This window comes from Asparagus officinalis, unplaced genomic scaffold, assembly GCF_001876935.1.
Source record: "Asparagus officinalis unplaced genomic scaffold, Aspof.V1 AsparagusV1_Un241, whole genome shotgun sequence".
NCBI classification, from domain to species: Eukaryota; Viridiplantae; Streptophyta; class Magnoliopsida; order Asparagales; family Asparagaceae; genus Asparagus; species Asparagus officinalis.
Genome location: NW_017972506.1, coordinates 19843 through 26456, shown reverse-complemented (window position 1 = coordinate 26456; position 6614 = coordinate 19843).

Sequence of the window (6614 nt, the reverse complement as noted above, 5' to 3'; positions counted from 1 at the left end):
AATAATTAATATATATACAAATAAAATATTAGTATAATATATAATCACTATTATGATATTTTAAATTTAATATAATATTATTTAAAATATTTATTATTAATAAAAATATAATATTTTATTTTACTTTATCATAATTATTATAATTTAAATACAATAATTAATGAGATGGCTTCTTATTAAGTATAATATTTGTAATAACCATAATATACTATTAATATGTTCAATATTATTAACTAAAAAACTATTATTAAATAATATAATATATTATATTATTATATAATTATATAATCATACTTTAATATATAGTAATTTATTATAATTTTTATTTTAGTAATAAAATACTATTTTAATATTATAATACTACAATATTTACAATATTTAAAACTATTAATTAATATAAAAGTATAATAGAAAATAGTAATTTGTTATATAATAAATTATATTATAATATAATTAATATTATTATATATTAAATAATATAAACACTATATTAATATAATATTTTATATCATAAAATACTACAATATGTAATAATTATAAAAAATATACTAAACAACATAAATAAATATTATAATAATGTAATACTATTATTATAATATATGAAATATTATTAACCAATATGTAATAATGATATATAATAATATTATATTAGATAATATTATATAATATTTTATTATTTTACTTTATTATAGAATTTTATAATATTATATAATTAAGATATATTATATATTATAATACATATATTAGATATTTAATAAATTAGTGATTCAAAATTATCACACTTTCCTCATGATTGTCCTAATGTTAAGAATGGGGTAATTTTTGGAGGTTAGAACAAAAAGTTTTGGAAAAAATATGTCGAGGCCCCAAAAGCAGAAACTTCATGTGACGAGAACCATTGTATTTTCCCCCATGTGGATAAGCCCCAAATACCTACAGTATTTGTAACGAGGCCCTAAAGTATCGTTTTTCAAAAAAAAGCCCATGGGAAGTTACGAACTTGCCCCTTTAATGGGACTGTACTTGTTTACTGTGCCCCTCCCTATTCAAGAACCCCGCCTCTATCTCTCTCTCTTCCATCGACTAGGAGCCACCGAAACTCTCGAACTTCCAATTCTCTCATCGGCGTATTTTATAGTGCTAGGTTTTTCGCCGGAAAAATATCGTCCAGGAAAGCAGAATCCGTTAATGACTACGAAATCACTCATCGCGGCGACTTGAAGGAAAAAGTCGGTACATCTGGGGTTGGCAGCACGGAGGAAGTCACTCAAACCCTCCTGGTCATGCAAAAGCAGGCAGTAGAATGGTGAAACCGGTAAAGAAGAACGGTAAGGGTTGGCCATACCATCTACCTTCCCAAAAAAAACAGTAAGTGCTAGGTTATCCACTATTTGGGGTCTCGGCCTAAAGTGCCCTAATTTTAGCTGATCTTAGGCAATGTTAGTTCTAGTTTGAGTCAATGTTAGTTCTAGATTGAGTCCAATGTTAGTTCTATAACAGTCGACGTTAGTTCTATTAGATGCCGATTAGTATTTGGTCTAATTCAGTTCACGTTAGGTCTAATTAAACTTGAAATTTATTTATTTTTATAGGAAAAGGCTTGCTGATACTGATGCAGTTGAATCAATAATGCTAACCACCAATATCGAGGCTTATTAGCAATTCATGAAGCGTATTGCTCCGAAGATGCGTCAGTGTCACAGGGATGCATATCGCGGATCTAATTTTCAGCACTACATTTTATTTGGGGATTTTGCGCCTGATCACCGCATACTTGAACTGCTGCTGAGTTATTATGATAGGGCCAATGACATATTTTCTATCCCTGATTCAAAGACTGGGGGCATGAAAAGTGTTAAATTTGATTTACAATTGGTCCATAACCATACTTACTTCCCAGCTTATAGGGAAGTCATACGTATCAACTGGGACTCAAGAAACAGAATCTGGTTGCAATACTTCGTTGATCTTTTCAAAACTAAAGATGGGAAGAAGTTACAAAAAAGTAACAATCACCCATCGAAGATACATTGAAGGGCAACTGGAAAAAGGCTCATGGAATCTACAGAAAAACAGGATATTCAAGATATTTGTTCTGCTGCAAATTCTGTACCAATGCTCTATGATATAGTGCCCCAGAAGCGGGGAGGGTATCCCTAGACATGTACTTAGATATCTGGATAGTATTGAGAAGGTCAAAGCGGTAGCATGGGCTAAATTCTTTTATTCAGAAATTATCAAGGGCATCAGAGTTGCTTTGGAGAGCAAGAAGATTCCAGGGGTCACATATGTCCCACGTTGCATGATACTATTGTGTGTAAGTGTCATGTTTTACTCACTTTGGTTCATTCTAGCTCTGATTCATGCCATGTGAGTTCTAACTTATGCCACGTTAGTTCTAGTTTCTGCTATGTTAGTTCTAATTTTCACCATGTTAGATCTATCTACGCTTATGTTAGTTCTAGCCGTATTCATATTAGTCATTATTTGGTTCATGCTGCTAAGCCTTAAATGGCGTCATGTTAGTTCAAAATTGGGTCACGTTAGTTTTAATAAAGGTCAGTTAGTTCTATCTCATGTTTGCACGTCATGGTAGTCCTATTGCATCTCAGTTAGTTCTAATAGGATGCATGTTAGTTCTAGTTCGCGTCATGATAGTTCTAACGGAGTATCTGTTTGCTAGTTCTAAAGGTTGGTTAGTATCTGTTTATTAGCTCTAATTTATGCCTTGTTAGATCTGATTTGAATGCTTAATATATTTACTTCAGCTTTGATACTACGAGTTGATAGGCATAAAGAAATATGCCTACGTCGACATCTCCAGACCTCCAATGACAAACTGGGCATCAGAGGAGGTGAAAGTCTCATCTATGAGGGCGAGGACCATTGCATCAAAGGCTAAATCAGCTTCAATAACTAAAGTTCATAGGCCTATTGTGGAAGTTGGGCCTGCTCCTTCAAATGTACATGCACTTCCCGCCGTTTAGGGGGATGAAGAAGTGCGTCATGTGCTTAAGTTAAAGAGGAAGGTGAATGTGACGAAAACAAAGAACTTCTCAATAAGCTATGTAAGTATCCTATTAAGTCTAAGTTGTCTATAGCTAAATGTAAAGAATATCCATATATATATAATCCTATTTTATTATAATATAATCCCTTAATAATTTTAGATCATATCATAACATATTGACATTGCTTTTGAAGATGAAGAGGAGGTGAAGGATCTACCCATTGAGTAACAACTTAACTTTTGGAGAAATTCTGCTAAATTCCTCAAACAACAACTCTTTGCCACAAAGCAGAGCAAGAGTACATATTGTAAAGAATTTATGATTTAGATCAACAGGCTAAACAGAATAATTGAAGAACTTACAAGACATGATGAAGTTATAGACCCGGTGGTACTGAAGGCAAATATCAAACAGAAAATTGTAAAAAAAATGAAGCCGATGCCACGCCTTGATGAGGAGGAACAACCATCCAAATCAAGTAGATTACATAAGAAAGACCTCATCATGCAAGAAGCTGAACATAAGATGGCTGAGGATGATGCTGAGGAGCCTGTTGATGATGTTGTTGTTCATGGAGGTGAAGTTGATTTGGAGGTCACCACAATGGAAGGCAAAGTTGTGGAGAATGTAGACAGAGAAGAGGTTATTGTGGATAATAGGATTGAGGATAATATAGATAAGGAGGAGGAAAATGTAGATAGGGAAGTGGAGAATCTAGAGAAGGAGGAGGAGAAATCAGAGAAGGAAGAGGAGGTTGTTGGTGGAGAAGGGGGGAATGTAGATAGCAGGATTGAGGCCGTTGTACAAAAAAAGGAGGAGATTGAACATAGGGAAGAGGAGCATGTAGGTAGAGAAGGGGAGAATGTAGATAGTAGGGTTGAGGAGAATGTACAGAAAGAGGAGGAGATTGTGTATAGGGAAGTGGAGTATGTTGGAAGAGAAGGTTAATGTAGATAGTTGGGCTGAGGCTATTGTTAATATTTCACATCCGGTGGACAAAATCTTAGAAGCTATATCAAGTGATGTGCAAACAGAGAAAGTTGTAGCAGCCACACCGAGAAAGTTGTGAAGGACAAGCAAGCTGTCTAAATGGTGTTAGACCCCATACAAAGAGGGAAATGGAAAGGCAAAGGGAAAGGAAAAGGCAAAGAAAAAGCAAAAAGTTATTATAGATATACTTGCAAGTCCTGATGATGTACATATAGTTGACAAAGTTACCTATTTGTATACCGGCAAACAATATCCCACTTGGGATGCGTTAAGTTTGAAGCCAATGACGGCTAAGGAGGAAGTTCTATTGGGCGAGCTAAATAAAGATATTCCAGACCCTGCATTGTTTAGCATACGTATAATAGATAGCAGGGGTACTTTTGTACATAATTTTAGGATACCAGTTATAGTATCAGCTAGACTCGCCGCAGCTGAAAATAATTATCTAACCAAGTTTTGCTCTCAAAAGATTCACAGGTAAGGTTCAATTGACTATTTATATGCTAATTCGTTACATATTAGTCCTAATCCATGTTAGTTTTGATTTTCAGGAGATGTGATGTTATTAAAACAGCCAATAGCACTTGGAACAGAGAAGAGCTGTTGTATTTGCTTCGTGGTGGCCGACTTGATGACAATGTTAGATTATATATGCTTAATAATGTATAATGTATTGTTCATATATTGAATTTTAATGTTTCATTAATGTTACAGATGGAAAAAGCATTGTTGTATACGCTCCAGCAAGAGGCATATGACAAAAAATTTGGAGTCGTCTCGGTGTTCTTTCTTGTAAGTACATGTTAGTTGTAAATTATCGTGTTAGTTTTGGCGAAAATGCATATTAGTTCTACTTCTAGCCATGTAAGTTCTGCATGAGCCATGTTAGTTCTAGTTTGCGTCACGTTAGCCCTAACAAGGTAAATGTTAGTTCTAAATTGTTTTATGTTAGTTCTGCCAATATCCATGTTAGTTCTAACTGGCGTCGTGTTAATTCTAGCTTATAACATGTTAGTCCTAATATATTCCATGTTGGTTATATCATCCCTCATGCATAATACTAAACATTACGTGCTACTCTTGGCAGCACTTACTCTACTCCAACGACCCATCGCATTACGAGCTATTATTGCTATATATTGAAAAATAAACCCCCGTTCACATAAAGCATCTGTTGATCCCGTTGGTCAGGAACGACCACTGGCATCTGGTTGAAGTTGATCTGAAGAAAAAGGCCGTGAATCACTACAATTCTGCTGGCCGTGAAGCTTGTATGAAGCCTGTTAATAAAATCACAAACTATTATAATGAACAAGTTAACTTTGTTAGGCCAAATGTATCTAGAGTATTTAAATACAAGGCCATCAAATGCGAGCAACAAAGAGGGAGGTTAGTTCCTTCGTCTAAATCGTGCTATAGTTCTATCTCTAGCGAAAATGTCTAATATAGCATTCTATGTTACAGCTATAATTATGGTGTGTTCGTCTATCTCTACATCCAAGCAATAATTGAAGGTCGCTTGACATTGCGGGTTAATCATCCGGACGATATCCCTGAAGCTATGCGAGCGAGAGTTGCCGCACAATTATTCTTAGCTAGTTGTGAGCAAAGACATGCAGACTCAGCGTATAGTGATGAATGACATGTTTATATAAATACAATGATTTAATGTTTATAAAAATACAATAATGTATGTATATTTAATTGAAAATGTACATTATCAGAGGTATTGCTAGCTGTAATGTCATGTTGGTCTAAAAGAGCCATTGCTAGTTCTAATTGCAGTTGCGACTATTCTAGCTTATTTTTGTTAGCTCTAATTGAGTGTTAGTTTAAGTGAATTACGTTCGTTTCTGCTGGTTCTATCTCGTTTCTTGTTAGTTCTAACTTCATGTTAGTTCTTCTGGATTAAGTGTTATCACTAAGCAATACAACATTATTTCTATCCCGATTCTTGTTAACTATAGCTTCGTGTTAGTTCTAACTTTGTAAGTGTTAGTTCTATTGTAAAATATTTTAGTTCTAGCTTGTTTCTTGTTGGCTCTAGTGCGCGTCTTCCCAAGAAAGAAGTATACCTTCACCCCTAATAGTCACACCGGCTATTTGCTCTTTTCCAAGACATGTCCTATCACCCCAATAGTCATCACATTTTATATTCACAGTTAATATAGTTCAATAATACTTCCATCGATACTCACGTCACTGCCATTCCTTCACAACCTATCAACTTCTTCCACCAGCATCGGTGACTCTCTAAACCCCTCATTCCCAAACAAACTCCAAAACCCAGCATCCTCAATCTTTGTTAGTTAACATCACAGATGGATAAGGATGGCGTCTATGTACATTACCATGGGTCAGGGCACCTCTTTCGAGATTGTCATCACGGCATTACTGCTCGTACCCCTCCAAAGTTGCTTACAGTCCCTCCCAATACCGCCAGCACCATCAAGCATCTCTCTGCTTTTGCCATCATCAATCTTGAAGTAGGCTGACCATCCGTCCAGGATCTCAGAGAGATGCTAGATTATCGCTTCAATCTAAGGTCATGACCCCATCAAATAAAAAATATGGCAGGCCATAACTTCATGGTGTGGTTTCCATCGAACGCCC